The sequence below is a fragment of the Protopterus annectens genome, chromosome 15.part0, assembly GCF_019279795.1.
Source record: "Protopterus annectens isolate FY-2018-M chromosome 15.part0, PAN1.0, whole genome shotgun sequence".
Classification (NCBI taxonomy): domain Eukaryota; kingdom Metazoa; phylum Chordata; order Ceratodontiformes; family Protopteridae; genus Protopterus; species Protopterus annectens.
Genome location: NC_056749.1, coordinates 83,288,551 through 83,308,067, shown reverse-complemented (window position 1 = coordinate 83,308,067; position 19,517 = coordinate 83,288,551). Strand labels below are relative to the sequence as shown.

Genomic DNA, 19,517 nt, shown 5'->3' with positions numbered 1-19,517 from the left:
AGAACTCTTTTCAACACTCTATGGTTTTTACTTTTAGTCCACTTTCTGGCAAAATCAAAGTAATTTTAAATCACAACTGGGTACTTTTTGATATGGAACAACAATTTAAAAATAAATTAGGTGACTATCTGGTAGTAGTATATAAGAAAGACAAGTCAATAAAAAACTTACTTGAAACTAATGTAACCAATGTGACAAAGGCAAGATGGTGAAATGTGGACATTGTAATCAATTCCCACATATTTTGAAGAATGAGTCTCTGTATATTAGGGGTTTTGGTAGGGTAGTCCTGAAGCAAAGGCTTAATTGTCAAAGTAGACGTTATAATGAATGCAGGGTATAAAATCAATCAAGATTAATAAATAATTATTTGCATAAATAATTTCTAATATAGAATCTTCTTTATACATTGGGTTTATGCAGCCAGGAATATGAACTCTGCAAATCAGCTCTTACATGGACCTGGGAATTCATTAAAAGGCATAGTGTGAGCTGTATGGCCATGCTCCCATGAGGCAGAATTTTGTGATTCAAAAGCAAGTTAGCTGCAATGAGAAAAAAATGTCATTATTGGGTAATCTGCATTCTTCCTTACTGCAGTTACTACTGTAATGCACTGATCTACACACTGTGGTAGTAAACTGTTGTTCATTTAGGCAACAGCATTCTTCCCTCAATCACTCTGCCACACACACACACACACACACACACACACACACACACACACACACACACACACACACACACACACACACACACACACACATTCTCTCACACACTTGCAGACACACACACACCAAAGTCCCTGTACATGTCCTTGTCTAGTCTACACTCCTGTGGTCCCCTAGCCACAATGCCCATAATAGTGCCATTATATCATGCATCAAGTTGCCTCAGTGTTTACTGTATCCCCATCCCCTAATCCCTGTACTGCTGTAAGTGCCATTATGTCACTTGAAGTTAGAGTAACCCATGGTGCCTAGTGGCTATCCCCACCCCGATGGTGGTAATAGTTTAAGTGCTGGTATGGCTCCATTGTAGTGTCTGTGGGCTAGAGTTTCTCCACACCTCCAATCTATTTACTTCTTTCCTGACATTATGTAGAGTAATCCCTGGTGCCTGTCATTTCTCTCCACTCCTTGATCACCTGTACTGAAGTCAGTGCCAGAATGAAAAGTAATCTGTGGTATTTAGCGTCTGCCCCACCCCCACTACAATCCCAGTACTGAAGTCAGTGCCATTATGGCTTGTGAATGAAGAGTGATCTGCTGTATTTAGTGTTCTCCCCAACTACAATCCAAGTACTAAAGTCAATGGCATTATGGCACGTGAATGAAGAGTGATCTGTGGTATTTAGTGTCCTCCCCACCCCCACTACAATCCCAGTACTGAAATCAGTGCCATTATGGCACATGAATGAAGAGTGATCTGTGGTATTTAGTGTCCTTCCCACCCCCACTATAATCCCAGTACTGAAGTCAGTGCCATTATGTCACTTGAATGAAGAGTGATCTGTGATATTTAGTGTCCTCCCACACCGCTACAATCCCCATACTGAAGTCAGTCCCATTATGGCACATTAATAAAGAGTGATCTGTGATATTTAGTGTCCTCCCCACCCCCACTACAATCCCAGTACTGAAATCAGTACCATTATGGCATATGAATGAAGAGGAATCTGTGGTATTTAGTGTCCTCCCCACTCCCACTACAATCCCAGTACTGAAATCAGTGCCATTATGGCACATGAATGAAGAGTGATCTGTGGTATTTAGTGCCCTCCCCACTCCCACCACAATCCCAGTACTGAAGTCAGTGCCATTATGTCACTTGAATGAAGAGTGATCTGTGATATTTAAGTGTCCTCCCACCCCGCTACAATCCCCATACTGAAGTCAGTCCCATTATGGCACATTAATAAAGAGTGATCTGTGATATTTAGTGTCCTCCCCTCCCCCACTACAATCCCAGTACTGAAATCAGTGCCATTATGGCATATGAATGAAGAGTAATCTGTGGTATTTAGTGCCCACCCCACCCCCACTACAATCCCAGTACTGAAGTCAGTGCCATTATGGCATGTGAATGAAGAGTGATCTGTGGTACTTACTGTCATCCCCACCTCCATTATAATCCCAATACTGAAGCTGGTGCCATTATGGCAAATGAATGAACAACAATCTATGGTATTTAGTGTCCAACCCACCCTCACTACAGTTCCAGTACTGAAATCAGTGCCATTATGGTACATGAATGAACTGTGATCTGTGGTATTTAGTGTCCTCCCACCAACACTACAATCCCAGTACTGAAGTCATTGCCATTATGGCACATGAATGAAGAGTAATCTGTGGTCCTTAGTGTCCTCCCCACCCCCATTGCAATCCCAGTACTGAAGTTGGTGCCATTACGTCACTTGGATGAACAGGAGTCTGTGGTATTTATTGTCCTTCCACCCCGACTACAATCCTAGTACTGAATTCAGTGCCATTATAGCACATCAATGAAGAGTAATCTGTGATATTTACTGTCCTCCTACCCCACTACAATCCCAGTAATGAAGCTGGTGCCATTATGGCTGTTAAATGTGGAGTAATCCCTAGTGTCTAGTAACTGAACACAGCCACTAGAGTGACTTGTTAAGGCTGGCTGTGCTCCTCTTCATGGCAGAAATTGTTTTTGATTTGCATGGTGTGCTAATTAACATATGGCTCTGCCACAGACTGTTGAATTAGCATTCAGCACAACTGCAGAGCCAGCCATAGGCAGTGCTGCACTTCTTCATGCTAGAGCACCATGCAGCAGATTTTAGGGCCCTTAGTGAATAAAAAAAAGGTAACCACAATGTGTAATACCCAGGTAGGTAAATTTAATAACCACTTCCTAGAAACCATAGCCTCTCTAATTACCCAAAATAATTCCCACACATCCCTTCCATTAACCATAAAACACATTAATTTTGCCTTCTTACCTGCATTGAAATCCTTCACTAAGGCACAGCTGCTCAAGCTAAAGGCAACAAGTCTAGCATCAGAAAATTTGCTTGTGGAATATCAAAAAATTGCAACTGATATTGCAGCTTATCCAGTCTCCAAGCAACCAAAAATGCCACTATAGTCCATCACATAGATGATTCTCTAGTAATATGTTTAGTCCGCAACCTAGGTAAACTCCAGCATTTTCCTGGTCATCCTTCTCTTCCATAGAAACCTGGCAATTCTGTAACCAACTACTTCTAAACCTACAAAAAAGCAAACTAATGCTATTTACCTCTAAGTAACACTCTATACAAAAGCAATAATTTAATAACATATTAGTGGACAAAACAAAAACATAGCTAACAAAACAGGCAAAACTACTTGGTGGCATCATAGATCAAAACATAAAATTTGACTACAATATAAACAGTCATAAAACAAAAATGGGCTGCCTATATGGGATCAAGCCATATCTACCAGATATCACACTGCAGCAATATACCTCCTCCCCAACACTCCTGTATGCTTCACCCATCCTGACTAACTTACAATTTACTCAAGCAGTAGCAAAGCTATAATAAACTGAACAAACTGGCAGCAAATCTACCTTACAGAACACACCACTGCCTAGTCTTGAAACTAAATAATGAGAAAACCCTCAGCACCTAACTTTTTCGCAATTATTAATCAGTCATAAGCTCATTCATAAACGTCAACATTATCCGTCTCTTATAGGCACACCTCTCAACCTCTTAGCCCAAGAAATCTGTACAAAGCCTGACATAATGGGTGATAAATGCCCACAAATAGTGACTGATTTTAAATACTGCTCTTAAAACCTTAGAAAGTAGGTAGAATAAAAGAGTTTGTGTTAAAATGCATTTTCTAAAGGATATGAAGTCTGAAATTTAAATGCATGTCATTGTGTAGTGGTTTAATTCCTCAGATCATTCCAAGAATTTGCCAGAAACCACAAATGTTATGATAAACAATGTCATAAAAGGAGATACTGCCAGCCCAGCTGTCTGGAATTTTGTAAGTAAGCATATGTCATTTGTGAATATAAACATGATTCATATAAGATACTTGTGTTACAAATTAGAACTGTATTAGAACTGTATGTCAGGTGTATATCAAACTGCTGGTATAGAAGTATGTGTTGAAAAGGTTTTTGCAGAGTAGTTAAAATGTAGCCAAAGCATGTCCTACTGGAATAGAACAGAAATGTACCTGCACTATTGTAACTGTTTAGATATATATATTTTAACAGTGGAAACTGGAATACAGAAGGTTAATTTAAAAAACAAACAGCTGAAATTGAATTACTTTATGGCCAGGCCATAAAAAGATGTTATCTTTCAGTTTCTTAGAAGTGTTTTATTTTTTTATGACTTCCACCAAAGATCTGAGGAAAAACCTTTGTCTATGTATTTTCACAGTTAGATGCTAAATACTTCTAGCTTTTAGCAGTGGAGGGTCTTACCTGGGAAAGAGTCAAATGACAAGAAATTAAGTAATTCTGCAAGCTATCCCAGCAGTAATAGTTGAGATATTAATTTAAGAACTCTCTGAGAGAGACAGAGCATTCTGTAGTCTGTCTTGCACCTGACTAGAAGACCCATTCACCACACACTTGCCTTGGTCTGTAAGTAAGTTAACTAGAGTATAGCAATTCTCTTAGATACAGTCAGGAATATAGCAAAGATTAGCTTAGACGTTTTTCTTTCTTTATTTGAGACTGTCCTGCGATGTTGTTTTAAATATTTCTCATCATTTTGAACTCTGATGTCACTGCAAATATATTTGTTGACACTGTGTAAACCACTCCTAATAGCCTTGCTCTTGGTCAAACTACCATATGTACTAATAGTAAAATTACACAGTAAGATTGGACACCCTTTGTTAGAGACCTTAAATTAGCTGATAAGGGGTTCTGGTGGCAGTGATAACTACTTTATAGTCTGGTCAGAAGGAGGCAGAGCTAGCAAACCTGTGTCAGCCTTTCCCCAGGTGTGTGTGTGTGTGTGAGTGTGTGTGAGTGTGTGTGTGAGTGTGAGTGTGTGTGTGAGAGTGTGTGTGTGAGAGTGTGTGTGTGTGTGTGTGTGTGTGTGTGTGTGTGTGTGTGTGTGTGTGTGTGTGTGTGTGTGTGTGTGTGTGAGAGTGTGTGTGTGTGAGAGTGTGTGTGTGTGAATGTGTGAGAATGTGTGTGAGTGCAAAACAAATCACTGAGAGGGTGTGTGTGTCAGCTACTTGGGCAGGGACACGAAGCACTGGTTGGACAGAGAGAGTGTTGGGGGACTTGGCTTGGATCCCTGGCCAAGGACTCAACTATAGCTGTGCCTGTGGGGAGTCTTATTAGAGATCTGGAAAAAGAGGAAGAAACCAGCCCCGGACTGACTGTGGTATCTGTGTGCCCTTAAAGGAAATTGCACTTGATGCAGAGAGTTGCATCTGGAAATAATGTATGTGTGCCTGTCATCCTTCCAATGTATGTCCCCCACTGGTGCCAGTGGTGAGGATTGAGGCTCCTTGATTACTAGTGCACTGTTGGGGTGCCACAAACAGACCAAAATTTTGAGGCAAAAATCTCAACATTCTGTGAAAATCTGGATAGTTGAGAGGTATGCTTATAGGCACTACCTCACTGTACAATGTATGATCTGCAGATAAATGCCAGCTTCATCTAGCCAAATCAAATAATATATCAAGAGACTCCTAGTACTCAAACTACACTGTAAAACTTTGGAATTCTCTCTGCTTTTGGAACTAACTGTTTTCATCTTGTATGTTCATAGGTAGGTACTAGGCTATCTGCCTGAGGGCATTTATAAGCCTAGCCAGAGTGTGTCGGCTTTCGCCGCCCCATTGATTAATTAACTGATCCTCTGTCAAGCAGAGCCAATGAAGTGATCCCAGGGGTGTATTTTCTGTTACCCATTCACTCAAGGTTCCTTTGAAGAGTGTTAGTGAGGGGCTCTGCCTGATGTAGTTTGGAATTTTGTTCCAAAGCATGGGGAGTCTCTGTGACAGGAATCTATCCCTCCAGCATATTCTATTTATTGTTGTGGTGAGGTTTAGCTCACTAGAGCACATGACTCGCAGTGACTTGGATTTCCTTAGGTGGAGCATGTCCATCAATTCTGAGTTGGACATGGCTTTGTAAGTCAAGCAGAGATCACCTCTGAGTAAGCGATATTCCACTGAGTACAGCCAGAGTTTTTTCAGTCGTGCTGCATAGGACATATGTTTGAGGCCAGTAATCCTCTTGGTGAGGTACTTTTGTGGCCTTTACAGCTGTTGGAAGTGTCTTGTGAGGTACATCCTAAATGGGGCATTGTACTCTATGATGGGTCTAATGAGTGATGAGTAGAGGGGCACTATAACCTCTTTATTTCTGGATGCGAACCCTTTAGTAATTAGAAGGCCCACATAGAAGGATTTCCTAACTACTTTGGCAATATGATTGTCAAAGGAGAGATTACTATCTACCTGGGTCCCCAGATCTCTTATTACCTCTTCTGTATTAAGGGGGCTGCCACCTATGTGGTAATTCATGGGTGTTTTGTTTTTCCCAAATGGGATGACTATACATTTTATGGCATTTAGCTTGAGGCCATGACTTTGACACCAAGTGTCTGTCTCAGTAAGGCCCTTTTGGAGGATGTCCATATCAGCCGGAGAGTCAGTTATGGCTCCCAGTTTGCAGTCATCGGCGAACTTGGTTAGCCATAGTCCTCCTGTGTTTGCCTGTACTTCTGAGAAGTATATGCCGAACAGTAGGGGTCCCAGGACTGAGCCTTGCGGGACACCACTTGTGACTGGTTTAGAGTCAGACTTGGAGCCCGCTATTCTTACCATGTGAGTTCTGTCTGTAAGCCAGTTGACAACCCATCTCATGACGTAGGGGGGTTATGTTTAGGCTGGTGAGTTTTTCTGTAATACCCAAATGGGGAATGGTGTCGAAAGCCTTGGAGAGGTCAAGGTAGGCTGTGTGAACCACCTTCCCCTCATCTATGGCCTTGGTGACTGTCTTGAAGTAGTCAGCCAGGTTTAGTAGGCATGATCTGCCCTTAACAAAGCTGAACTGGTTTGGGTCAAGTGTTTGGAGGTTTCCAATGTCTTTGTTAATGAGTTTGATGATTAACTCCATAGCCTTGCAGACCAGGCTAGTCAGGCTTATGGGGCAATAGTTACCAGGGTCAGTTGTAGCCCCTCCTTTGTGGAGAGGAATAACTGTTGCTGTGTGCCATTTTATGGGCACGTAGCCTGTGGAGAGGCTGAGGTTGAACAGCATGTTTAGGTGGGGGGTTAGTTCGTTCTGTCGTTCATGCAAGACACAGCCTGGGACACCATCTGGTCCCATTGACGCTGTGTTTTTGGCTTTTGAAAGGGCTGTTTTCACCTGTGCATCTGTGATTTTTGGGCCACTAAACCTTTCCGGTCTGGTTGTGGGCTCTTTTGGAAGTGACAGGGGGTGAAGTTTGCACTGAATCTATCTGCCAGGATGTTGGGAATATCAGTAGGTTCGGTATATTTTGTGCTATTTTGCACTAGTTCAGTGCATATCTGTGAGTTGCCACTTAGATTCTTAACAAATCTAAAGAAGGCTTTGTGGTTATCTTTTGAATCCTTGACTATTTTTTTTTTTTTTTGAAGTTAGCCTCGGATGATTTCATAAGGGACCTTAGTTTCTTACTGATACTGATCAGGGATGTCTTTCCTTCTTGGGATTTGCTTTTTTTCTGAACTAGTTTCCTTCTTCTGTTGTATAGCCTGTTTATTGCAGGGGTCCACCAAACTGGTTTCCTTCTCTTAGAGGAGTGAATCTTGATTTTGCTAGGGATGGCACGATCCATTGTCAGCAAGTTTTAACATTCTGCATTAGTTATTTATTTTATTTATTTATTTATTTCAGTTTGTTAACCGGAAAAGTTCATTGAGCCAAGGTAGCCCATTTTCAATGGAGACCTGAGGAGAAAAGCTCCAGACAGACAATATACAATGTATTAGTGCAGCATTTAAGAACAACAGTTTAACATTCAATATACAGCAAGACAAGATTTTACATATCTTGAAATGCATGAGCTGAGTCAATCACTTATAAGATATTAGCAAAAACAATAAATTTATGTTCATTTAATGCAATACATGTATTTAGGCAAATGAATTTTTGGAGAGATGAGTTGAAGCTGTGGCAGATATTTGATAGGTGTCCGGAATCAGGTAGTATGGGTACAGGAGCACTCCCAGAGGGAGTAGAGGTGAGAGTGGAATAGGGTTTTAAAGGATGGTAGGTTTGGGGTGGTTCTAATGTAAGGGGGAAGAGAGTTCTATAATCTGGCAAGGGAGAATGATAGTAGAATTTGCCCTGGTGTGTATAAAGGCTTGTAAAGTCCTAAGAGGTTCGGATTTGTGGATCTAAGTCTTCTATGTGGCTGGTGAAGGTTTAGGAAAGAAGAAAGTGATGGACAGTTAGAAGGTTTAAAAATTAGCTTGTGTGCTGTAGTTAGTTGAATGAAATTTAGGTAGCTTGGGAGTTCCAACCAATTTAGCGCATGCAGGGAGTTGCAATGGTGAGTAGAGGATTTGGATCCTGTGTCAAACTTTGAAATTTTGTTATAGCATGAGGAAAGTTTAGATTTTAGGGATGATTGGAAGTTAGAGAGTAGCGGAGCTCCATACAAAAGGGAGGGTAGGAGGTAGGTGGTAGATAGGAGTTGTCTAGAAGACAGAGAAAGGTAGCATCTGTGTCAATAAAGCATTCCAAGTTTTTGATGAATCTTTTTAATATTGGTTTGTAGGAGGATGTCAAATTTTAGCCAGTCATTGATAAGGATGCCCAGAATTATTGTATGGGGAACTATTTCAATAGATGTTTTGTTTAGGTTAAGTATAGAGAAGGATGCCTTGTCTGCAGAAGTATGTCTAGAAGGGGTAAAGATCATTATTTTGGATTTGGAGGCATTTAGGGCTAGGTGATCGTCAAGCATCCAGGACTCAGTGGAGGAGAAGACCTCTTGCGTAAGGTTTATTAGTAAGGGAAGAGTTTTGGCTGAGCAGATTATAGTGGAATTGTCTGCGTATTGCACCAGTTTAGCATTGGGGATCTTTTGGTGGAAATCATTGATGAAAATGTTAAATAGTAAAGGACCCAAAATAGAGCCTTGGGGTACACCTGTTGGGGTGTGAAGGAAAGAAGAAGTGCAGTAGTTCCATTTTACAGTTTGTTCCCTGGCTGAGAGATAGCTGGAGAACCATTTGATAGAAGAGGAGGAGAGATTAAGATGGGAGAGTTTAGAAAGTAGAAGCTCATGAGAGACAGTGTCAAAAGCTTTGGATAAGTCGAGGAGGAGCGTAGAAACTATGTTCCCAGAGTCATGAGCAGAGTTAATGATTTCAAGGAAGGAAAGAAGGGCAGTGGTGGTGCTATGTCCTGGTCCAAACCCGTGTTGGGTAGGAGTTAGAAGTTGGTTGTCCAGTAAGTAGGGTAATAGTTGGAGGCGAATACATTTTTCGAGTATTTTAGAGATAGGGGATAGGATAGCAATGGGGTGAAAGTTAGAGATTGAACAGTTTGTACCTCCTTTATGGAGGGGGATGATGAAGGCTTTTTTCCAAAGGTGTGGTACATAGGACTCCTGAATGGAGTGATTGATTAGGATGCTGATTGGAAGGGCTATGCCATCAGCAGCTAGTTGGAGAAAGTTGAATGGAATGTCATCTGGGGCATTAGAGCAAGGTTTTAACTTTTGTAGGAGTTTTTTTATAGTGTAGGTAGGAATGGATTTGAGAGTAAAATGGGGAGGACTTAGGGTTCATGGATGTTAAGTTTTTGTTATCAGTTAAGATGGGGGGGTGTTGTTAGGGAAGGAAGAGGTGAGTTTGCCTATGGAGTCAATGAAAAAGGAGTTGAATTGGGTAGCTAGGTGGAGGTCTGGTGTGTTTGGGTCAGGGCAAGGGTTCTCTTTTTTTGCCTGAGGATAGTATTGATGAAATACTATTCCAAAATTTTATGAGGTTGGTTTTATGATTATTTTGAAGTTTAAGGTAGTAGGATTTCTGGTCAGTGGCTATTTGTTTTTTTACTTGATTTCGCAGTTGCTTGTATTTGGCAAGAGAGTTGGGAGTTTTGCATTTTTTATAGTATTTCCAGCTTTTATCTCAGTGATGCATAAGTAGTTTTGTGTCTTTAGTTAGCCAGGGGTCTGTTTTGGATCTGAGTCTTTTTGTTCTACTGGGGGTGAAATGGTTAATTATATCAGTGAAAATTCTATTGGAATGTGAGACTGTGACATCTAAAGGGAGGGACTTTAGAGGGTTCCAGTCTATCTGTTTTAAGGTATTAGAGAAAATTAGCGGGTTGTAGTTTTGCATGTTGCGGGTGGTAATGTGTCTGTGCTGAAAGATGATGGTGGAGGGGGAATGGCGTATGTAGGCAGGGAGATGGTCACTAAGGGAGTCTGCGAGAGTACCACTATCAGAAACTCGGTTTGGGTGGGAGACTAGTATCCATTCAAGGATGCTACCTGTGGTGTAATCTTTATTTGGTCTAGTAGGGGTTTTGATTAGCTGTGTGAATTGATATAGGCTGATGCTTTGAGAAGGGGTAGATGAGTCAATGGAAGACCAGTTTATGTTGACATCGCCTAGGATTATAGTCTCACTATTTATGTTGGAAGTGAACCAGGGAAGAATATCTTCCAGTATAGGGATATTGTTACCAGGAGGAATGTACAGGGAGGCAATGCATAAAGTTTTATTATTTATTTTGAGAAGGGCGAGGGTTAGCTCAGCGGTGTCAAATGAGGGTATGGGCTTAGTATAGGGTGTTACTGTTAAGGAGGAGGAGAAGAGTAAGGCTACTCCTCCACCTTTTTTTTGACGTCTGTCACTTCTTATAAGTTTATAGTTAGGGGGCATAATTTCGGTATCTTTTATGTCTGGTTTTAGCCAGGTTTCTGTGATAGAGACAATATCAGGTTTGTTATTAGAGATCCAGGTGTGAAAGGAAGGTATTTTATTAAAAAGGCTCCTGGCAATAAGTGTGGCAAGGAAAAGAGATTTGTGGTGCAGGGAGAGCTATGTGAATGTGATTTAGAGGTGGAGTTGTGTGAAGGCCCTGGGCTAGGATATATATGTCTCCAGAATGGAGGAGGAGGGTGATAAATTTTGAGTAAAGTATAGATAGGTATCTATGTTCAAATAAGTCATAGGTGTAGATATTGGAACCTAATGAGATGAGCTTGGTGGGTATGGGAAGTGGTTTACTAGGGGTAAGGAAGAGCTTCCTTTGAAATAGAAAAGATTCATTATGTTTGTAGAGGTGGGGGGAGGCTTGGGTTGTAAAGGGAAAGTCTTTTTTAATGTGAATTGCAGTTGTGTGAAAGGGAGGGGAGTGCTGAAGCTGTGAAAGACTAGTAAGGTAGAGTAAGAAGAAGAGGATTAGGCTTAGAAATAAGGGTATTGGAGCAAAGGCAGGTTTTGTTTGCATGGTGGGAGACAGCATGTGTGTTGAGAGAGAGGGATGTGCAGGAAGAGAGATGGTTAATAAGTTTGAGAGGAGAGGATTAGAATGAAATGTGTGAGGGTGTATTCACAGGGATATAGAAGGGTGGAGTGTGATACAAGTAGTGGGCGGTGGTTTGGTGTAAGACAATAGGTGTAGGATAGTGATAGGGTGTAGTGGGAGGGAGGGTCTTAGTTTGATGGGAGGGGTTTGTGTGGGAGTGATCAACATGTGTCTTACTTATCTCTTCCGATGTATCTGACCCCCCCCCCCATCTAAAATGAGCTTTATAGGTCCCCATCAGATGAGCAGCATGGTCATTTGGTCATTTCTCAGTTTCATAGCTAACCTTCCCTCATAATCTATAAATACCATCATGGCAGTGACTTAAAATGGTCTGGCAAGTTTGAGTAGATTTACCTAATTTGCAAGTGGTTACATACCCCCCCATATATGTTATAATCCCCATTCACTAGGCTCCTGTTGGTGCCCCATGTCCCAAAATGTTTTTAGACAGTACAAGTCAATGAACACTTATTTATTTATTTATTTATATTTTATTTTACATTTGTTGACCGAGCTGGTCTATCTGGATTCATGTCCTTTTTCAGTAGAGGCCCGGGGAGAAAAGCTCCAACATAGTGAGAAGACAAACAGTACATAAACATTCAGAGAAAAAAAATTACATTAACATATGTATAAACAAGTACAGAAGTCAAATTCATGTAACTAAGTAATCATTCATATGAGAAGGAGGTTGATTGAAGTATAGAAGCCTTGGTGTTGAGGAGCAAGGTCTATAAGGGGGTGACGAGACTAGGGTTGCGGTTGATTGGTTGGGTTTAGCCTGGTTTTGAACAAGGACATAACCAGTGTGATTTGAGGAATTCTTTGAGATTGTTTTTGAATTGGTTAAGTGAAGTTACTAGTCTTAGGTGATTTGGAAGGGAATTCCAGGGTTTCCCTATGGAGTTGGCATAGAGGGCATCGCCCCCCGAATTCTTGGATTTAATGGTTTGTATTTGAATGCTGTTTGCTGATCGGAGGCAGTTAAGGTTAGAGTAGGGAGTTAGTATTTTGCTCAGGGCAGGGGCTCTATCAGGTTGGTTAATTATTTTGAATGCTTCCGTGAGTTGGGTGAATTTGAGAAGATTAGGCAGTTCCAACCAGTCAAGTTTCTTTAGGTTAAGGCAGTGGTGGGTACGGTAAGGTGTACCTGTGATAAATCGGGCTATGTGATTGTAGGCAACGGAGAGCAGGTTAAGTTCACGCTTATTGAGGAAAGATAGGATAGGGGAAGCATACAGGAGGGTAGAGAGGAGATGAGTGCGGGCAATGGTTAGCTTGGCATGAGGGGTGAGAAAATACTTAATACGATACATGGAACCAAGTTTTTTGTTCACTGTCTTAATGGAATTGCTGATGTGTATGTCAAATTTCAGCTTGTGATCAATAGTTACTCCAAGTAGTTTGGTGTTGGAGACAGGCTCTATGATGGTCCCGTTGGTGGATTTTACATGGAATGGGATATTATTAGGAGTTAGAAGTTCGTTTCCTAGGGGAGTGGTAGCTGAGGGGAAGAAGAGCAGTAATTTGGTTTTAGCTGGATTAAGTAATAGTTTCAATTCAGAGAACCATTTTTCAACTTTTGCAAAACAGTGCTGGGTTTTTACTTGGAGTTGTGGGAGAGAGATATCAGTGCAGATAAGGGTAGAATCATCTGCGTATTGAATGCAGGTGGTTTTAGGTATGACTAAGTGAAGATTGTTAATGAAGATTGAGAAGAGGAGGGGACCAAGTATAGAGCCCTGAGGGACGCCAATGGTGTTGGGGAGCAGGCCTGATAGCCTGTTTTGCCATAGGACAGCTTGTTGCCTACCAGAGAGGTAAGCATTAAACCAACTAAGGGCCAGGTTGTCGAGATGTAAGCCATCCAGGGTTTGGAGCAGAAGCTGGTGGTTGACCATATCAAAGGCTTTTGATAGGTCCAGAAAAAGAGCAGCGGATATGAGTTTGTTGTTACGGTTGTTGTTTATTGAATCAATAAAGGAGAGGAGGGCCGTAGTAGTACTATGATAGGGGCGGAATCCGTGTTGGGAGTTAGACAACAGACTGTTGAGGGTTAGGTGTTTTAGAAGCTGTTTGTGTACACACCGCTCCATGATTTTAGCTAATGGAGACAGGATTGCTATCGGCCTGTAGTTGGAAGTTTCCGTGGAGGCACCTCCTTTGTGGAGAGGGATGATGTATGAGATTTTCCAAAGAGATGGGATGGTGGCTTCTTTTATGGTTCTGTTAATCAGGATTGATATGGGATAGGCGATAGCGTCTGATGCTATCTGTAAGTATTCCGCTGGGAGGTGATCTGCCGCTAGGGTGGTTGGTCTTAGTTTTTTTAAAAGGGAGCGGATGTAGTGGGTAGGTACTGGTTCTAATTTAAAGGAAAGTGGGGCTGAGTTATTGGCAGGATTGGGTGGTGAGGAAGTAGTAGTTAGCTGGGTGGCTAGAGACTGTATGGTCTCCGTAAAAAAGGAGTTGACGGCGTTGGCAATATCTACAGGATCTTTCCCCATAAGTTTCTCAGGGGTGGGGGTGGTAGATTTACCAGGATGAAGGAGGTTATTGAATCCCGCCCAGAACTTCTTTGGGTTATTCTGGTGTTTGTCCTGGAGGTGGTAGAAATACTGTTTTTTGTCTAGTGTTATAGCTGTTTTAGTAGAGTTTCTGAGCTGTTGGAATTTAATGCGGTCTAGGGGAGTTTTGGTGGCTCTCCATTTGTTGCAAGCCTGGTCACGGAGTTTGATTTTAGTTTTAGTTTCTCTGGTAAGCCAAGGTGCTATATGTTCTTTGGATCTAATTTGCCGATTGGGGGCATGGCAGTTAAGTATATTAAGGAAAGTGTTATTAAAGTGAGTAACACTCTCCTGTAAGGGTAGGGTTTCTAGGATGGACCAGTTACAGGACTTGAGTTCTGCAAGGAATAGTAGTGGATTAAAGTTCTTCTTATTTCTTACTAATCTGTATGAAGGGGGGTTAGTTGATGAGGTTTTATGTTTAATGATATAGGTGATTAGGTGGTCGCTAAGATCATTGGGAAGGGTTCCCGAGCTATAATTGAGTGGATCCTTGTTAGTTAGAATCCAGTCAATGGTGCTTTCTTTTTGGTGAGCGTTGCCGATTCTGGTTGGAGATAAGATATTTTGGGAGAAACCGTGTAAGTTAATTGGAAGGGGGTTAATATTTGCGGTGCGGTGAGACCAGTCAATATTGAAATCCCCGAGTATGATGGTTTCTTGAGGGTAGTTAGAGGTTAGCCAGCTAAGAGTTTGTTCAAAGTTGTCTGTGTTCTTCCCTGGTGGGATATAAATTACTATAAGATTAATGGATTTTTGGGTGTTTAGGCAAACTTTTAGAGCAATGAGTTCAACGTTAAAAACTTTGGGAGGTTGTAATGAATTCCTGATGACATTCATTGTATTCTTGTACATAACTGCTATTCCACCCCCCCCTTTTATTTCTCCTGTCTATCCTGTGGATATTATACCCGGGTGGGATTATCTCTTCATCCTTAGTGGAGGGTTTTAGCCATGTTTCCGATAAGCACATAATGTCGGGAGAGTGGGTAGCTAGGAGAGCATGTAGGTTGTGAATTTTGTTATTTAAGCTTCTTAAGTTAAGATGGAATATGAGCAGAGAGCCAGTAGAGGAGGAGGCGAGTTTGGAGGTGTTTGAGTCTAGGGTTGTGGTGGGGCCTGGGTTGGGGTGGATATCACCATAAGTGGTGATAGATTTTTTCAGGTGGTCTAAGAATCTTTGAAGTTTGCATAGCAGTTTGGGATGGGATTTATTGTTAAATATCTTAGGGTGGTAGAGGGTGAGATGCATCGGTTTGGAGCTTAGCTTTTTATCAGGGTATAGAGAAGTTGGGATAGCTTGAGATGATAGGTTTGGATGGCTGGAAGTGTATCCCTTAGGGAAGGGAATTTCCAACAGAGTTTGGTTTTCATATCTAGTTAGGTAGTAGGGAATAAGTAGGCCTATTGCTATGAAAGGGGTTAAGGTCAGTGTGAGTTTGCCCATGTTGTTCTGAGGGAGAGGAGGTGGGGTGGTAGGGCTGGAAGATTTTACTTAGTGAAAGAGGAGGCCTGAGTGTATGGGAGTGGTATTAGAAAATTGAGGGGTGGTTGTAATAGGTGGAGGGGGGTGGGAGGGGCTATTAGGTCTTATAAATGTAGAGGTAGTGGGGGCGGGTGGAATATGGGGCAGGGTGGGGAGCGGAGCGAGCCCGAGCAGCGAGGCGGAGCGACTACACCGCCAGGAGTCCACCAGATCTTAAAGGCAGCTGATAGTGAGTACTATTGGTCTAATTTTCCAGTAGTTACTTTGCTAGGAATAGAGGTTCCTTTGCTTTTACTGTGCAATATGTGCTTCTAGAAAAGGGTAGAGGTACTGACTAGTCCCTACCAGCAGAATGCTTTACTGGCTGTATTAGGCTACAGGATATATTTTTACCCTGAATTGTCTTTATAGAGGAATCTTTTGTTTTTCGTTGAATTTCACAGATCGGTGCATTTGCACCCGGTTGTAGTCCTTGGGGCAACGTTTGGGGTCTGGGTGCCACGCGGTGTGTGGATTTTAGTGGGGCTCCCTAGGATGGAACAATAGAAAGAGACATAGTTGTAGTGATACAATATCAAGGTTGCTGTGTCTTAAGGCAGGGTATAAACTATACATTTTTAAACAGAAGCATATACAATTTGCAGTGCTATCGCTAGAAACTATAGGCAGACAGGATAATTATCAACTTGTGTAGTTTTGTACAGTTACAAGGCACCAGCCTAACTTTGCAGCAGTAGCATAACATTCACAGTCTAACTTTGCGGCAGTAGCGTAAATTTCACAGTCTAACACTAGTGTTAGTTCCCGAGTGGTTAGCATGGGCCAAGTTATACATTTATATTCTCCCTCCCCAGCTTTACAGTACTCTGTTCATGTTCCAGCTTAATTATAGAATTAGACTAGTGAGGCTTGTAAGCGACAGCTACTTGTAAGCGATAGCATGCACAGACCAGTATCAGTAACATCCCCTAAATACAGTCAAAGGTAGTCAATTTTAGGTAGTTATTACTAAGAAATGCCGTACAGACACCTACAACACGTACTCAATCTGCCACTATTTAAGAAGTTAACATCAGCTGCAACGCTATTTGCTACAACACGTACTCACTGAGATCATTTTATAAGAGTTTCCTCCACAAGGTATCTAGCAGGATTTTGGAGTGCAGTCACTGCTCTTTCACATTGAAAGGAGTTAGTTAAAATGTTTGTTGCAGCTTCTGATGATGTCCTCTATGTGTGTCCCACAGGAGTACCAGAGACAACCTACTGTGATGATACCGCATGGCAGACTGAAGACCCATGTGAGGAGTTATTTCTCTCATCATGCCTGTAAACTACTAAGGAACCTACAGGACTTGTTACAGACTGTTGGTGGGGAAAGAAAAGTCTGCTCTACCCTGCTTAGTTATCTGCCACTGTGGTTGTGACGAGGAGAAATGTTTCAGAAAAAAATGGAGAAATTATTTTTGTATACTCCTCATCCTGAAGCAGAAAACAGGAATGAAGGCCTCAATTGCTACAGGAGAAAGGTACATGCAGTCACTGCCCCAAAATCTGGTGCACATCTCCCTTTTGAAAACACATTGGCCAGGAAGGTGTGTCCTGGTTGTAGAGGGCTCATACTCCTCACCTTCCTAAGAAAATCTAGACTAGATGCTGGAAAAGATACTTCTAGTATCAGAAGCAGCAATGCAAAACCTCTCCAGGCTGTGCAGCAGTGTGGCACGCAATGCAAAACCTCTCCAGGCTGTGCAGCAGTGTGGAACCTCACTTGGATGTATCCTCGGAGTTTGTCAGCATAGTTTACATATGTTTTCCGGACCTGAAAAAAGCATATGTCTAGTTATCCCAAAAGGTCTAGAGGAAAGTGCTACAATAGTTGTATACGCCACTGTCCTTGTTGCTTGCCATTTCTGTAGCAGATGTCATGTCTACATTCTCAGCATAAAGTAAGATGGAATGAGGGTGGTCATAGAGCTCTGCCAAGGCTGTGTTATGTCTCCACCTCATGTGATTTTAATGGTCAGGATATTAAGACAAAGAAAACTTTTCTAGGGTATCCTGTTTAGGTATGTGATTGTTGCTTTTTTTCAGATAATGACCTCATGGCCTCAAGTTGGGTGTGACCTTTGTCATGCAGGGGAGTGATTCACTGCTACATGTGAAGTAGGTTGGGTGTAGTCATAGTCATGGTTTTCCTGTAAAAAAGACTAGATTGCACATCCTTTAGGTGACAGTTCAGTACCTACAGCAGGTGGAGGAGTTTATCTCAGAATCTTACTTATGAGGGATGGTGTCATGGCAACAGTACTGAGGTGCTGTACCTGAATGTGGTGGACAAGTGGGTCTTAGAATGAGGCCATCACTTTACATAAACATCCAATGCCCATTCTCACCTATGGTCATACATTTTGAATAATGACATCCCAAACATTAGATTTCCATTCTCACCTATGGTTATGTGTTTCGAGTAATTACATCACAGACATTATATATCCATTCTCACCTATGGTCATATGCAACCTATTAGACCAAGAAATCTGGAAAAAGCCACACATAATGGGGGGGGAGGGCCAAAGGCTCAAAAATAGGGATTCTTTTTATATATTGCTCTTAAAAATGTAAAATGTTGATAGAATAACAGTTTTTGAATTTGCATGACTTTTCTAAAGGATATGAAGTGTGAAACTCAAATGTCTGCTATTATTTTCTGACATCACTCCTCAGTGATTTTCCAGTGATTTGCTAGAAAAACACAATTTTATGAGAAACAGACCAAAAATATGAGATAAAAATCTGGACATTCTGCAAAAATCTGGATATTTCAGAGGTATGGTCATATGTTTTAGTAATGACATCACAAACATTCCATTTCCATTCTCAGTTATGTTTAGGATCTTTGCGCAGTGGCCAAAAAGATGAAACTGCGAATAGAAAGGGTGGACATGTAATTCCTCTGTGAGTTTGCTTGCTTCATTCCCCATGGCAGTCAGGGGAGCTTGACAATCCAGGAGGATCATGAAAAGGAGGTATTGCTTGTGGGGAGCCAGGCGAGATGGTTTGAGTACCCTATTAGGATGCCTCCTGAGCACCTGAAGCGTATTAGGGATGGCTGCCTGAGGGAACGTCAAGAGCAGACCCACACAGGTTGGAGGGATTCAGTCACTCTGCTTAGCTGGGAATTCCTGGGGAAATATGCAGGAGAAATTTTGGACTTTTGCTGGAGATAGAAAAGTCTGGCCTATCATGTCATGTTTAGCTTGCTTCTGTCACCATTACCCTCACTAGGCCAAGTAGTTTAGAAAATGGATGGATGGATGGATGGATGGATGGATGGATGGATGGATGGATGGATAGATAGATAGATAGACAGATACAAACATTTTACAAGATAGAAGTTCTCTGGAAAGACACTTCACCTGCCATGCTGGTGTATTGCCAGGGTACAATACATAGCTTTTGCCCATGTAATGATGTAGCAGGTAGTGCAACTGTCACGAATCAGAATTTGCTTCATGGAAATACAACTTTACTGTCATGACATAATACTGGCAAATGACCATTTATTTTTTTTGCTTCAAGTTGGACATTTTTTTTTGTCCCACTCCTAAAATGATGGCATTGTAGAATGTATGTAATAGACAATATACATGCATTGTTAAGGTGTGCATAACTTTATCACTACCATCTGTGATGACCTTGATGTTCCAGCCTTGTCAATCACCACCCCCCAATTAAAGTGAACATCCCACAAGATCCTCATATCATGTCCACATCATTCTTGCCACCATTGCCTTGGGTTCATATTGAAACCTGGGTTAAAGGAAACAGGGCACCTGCTTTAGCAATGAAGTGGCATGCAGCCTCTTGGTAAAACTACACTTTTTGGCATGACCATTGTAGCCCCTTTTTTG

General features: G+C 41.7%; 1 protein-coding gene across 1 annotated transcript in view; it reads left to right on the top strand.

Moving 5' to 3' along the window:
• The window catches only part of SASH3 (SAM and SH3 domain containing 3), an 842,462-nt gene that overhangs the window by 819,986 nt on the left and 2,959 nt on the right, over window positions 1–19,517 (top strand). The window lies entirely within an intron of this gene.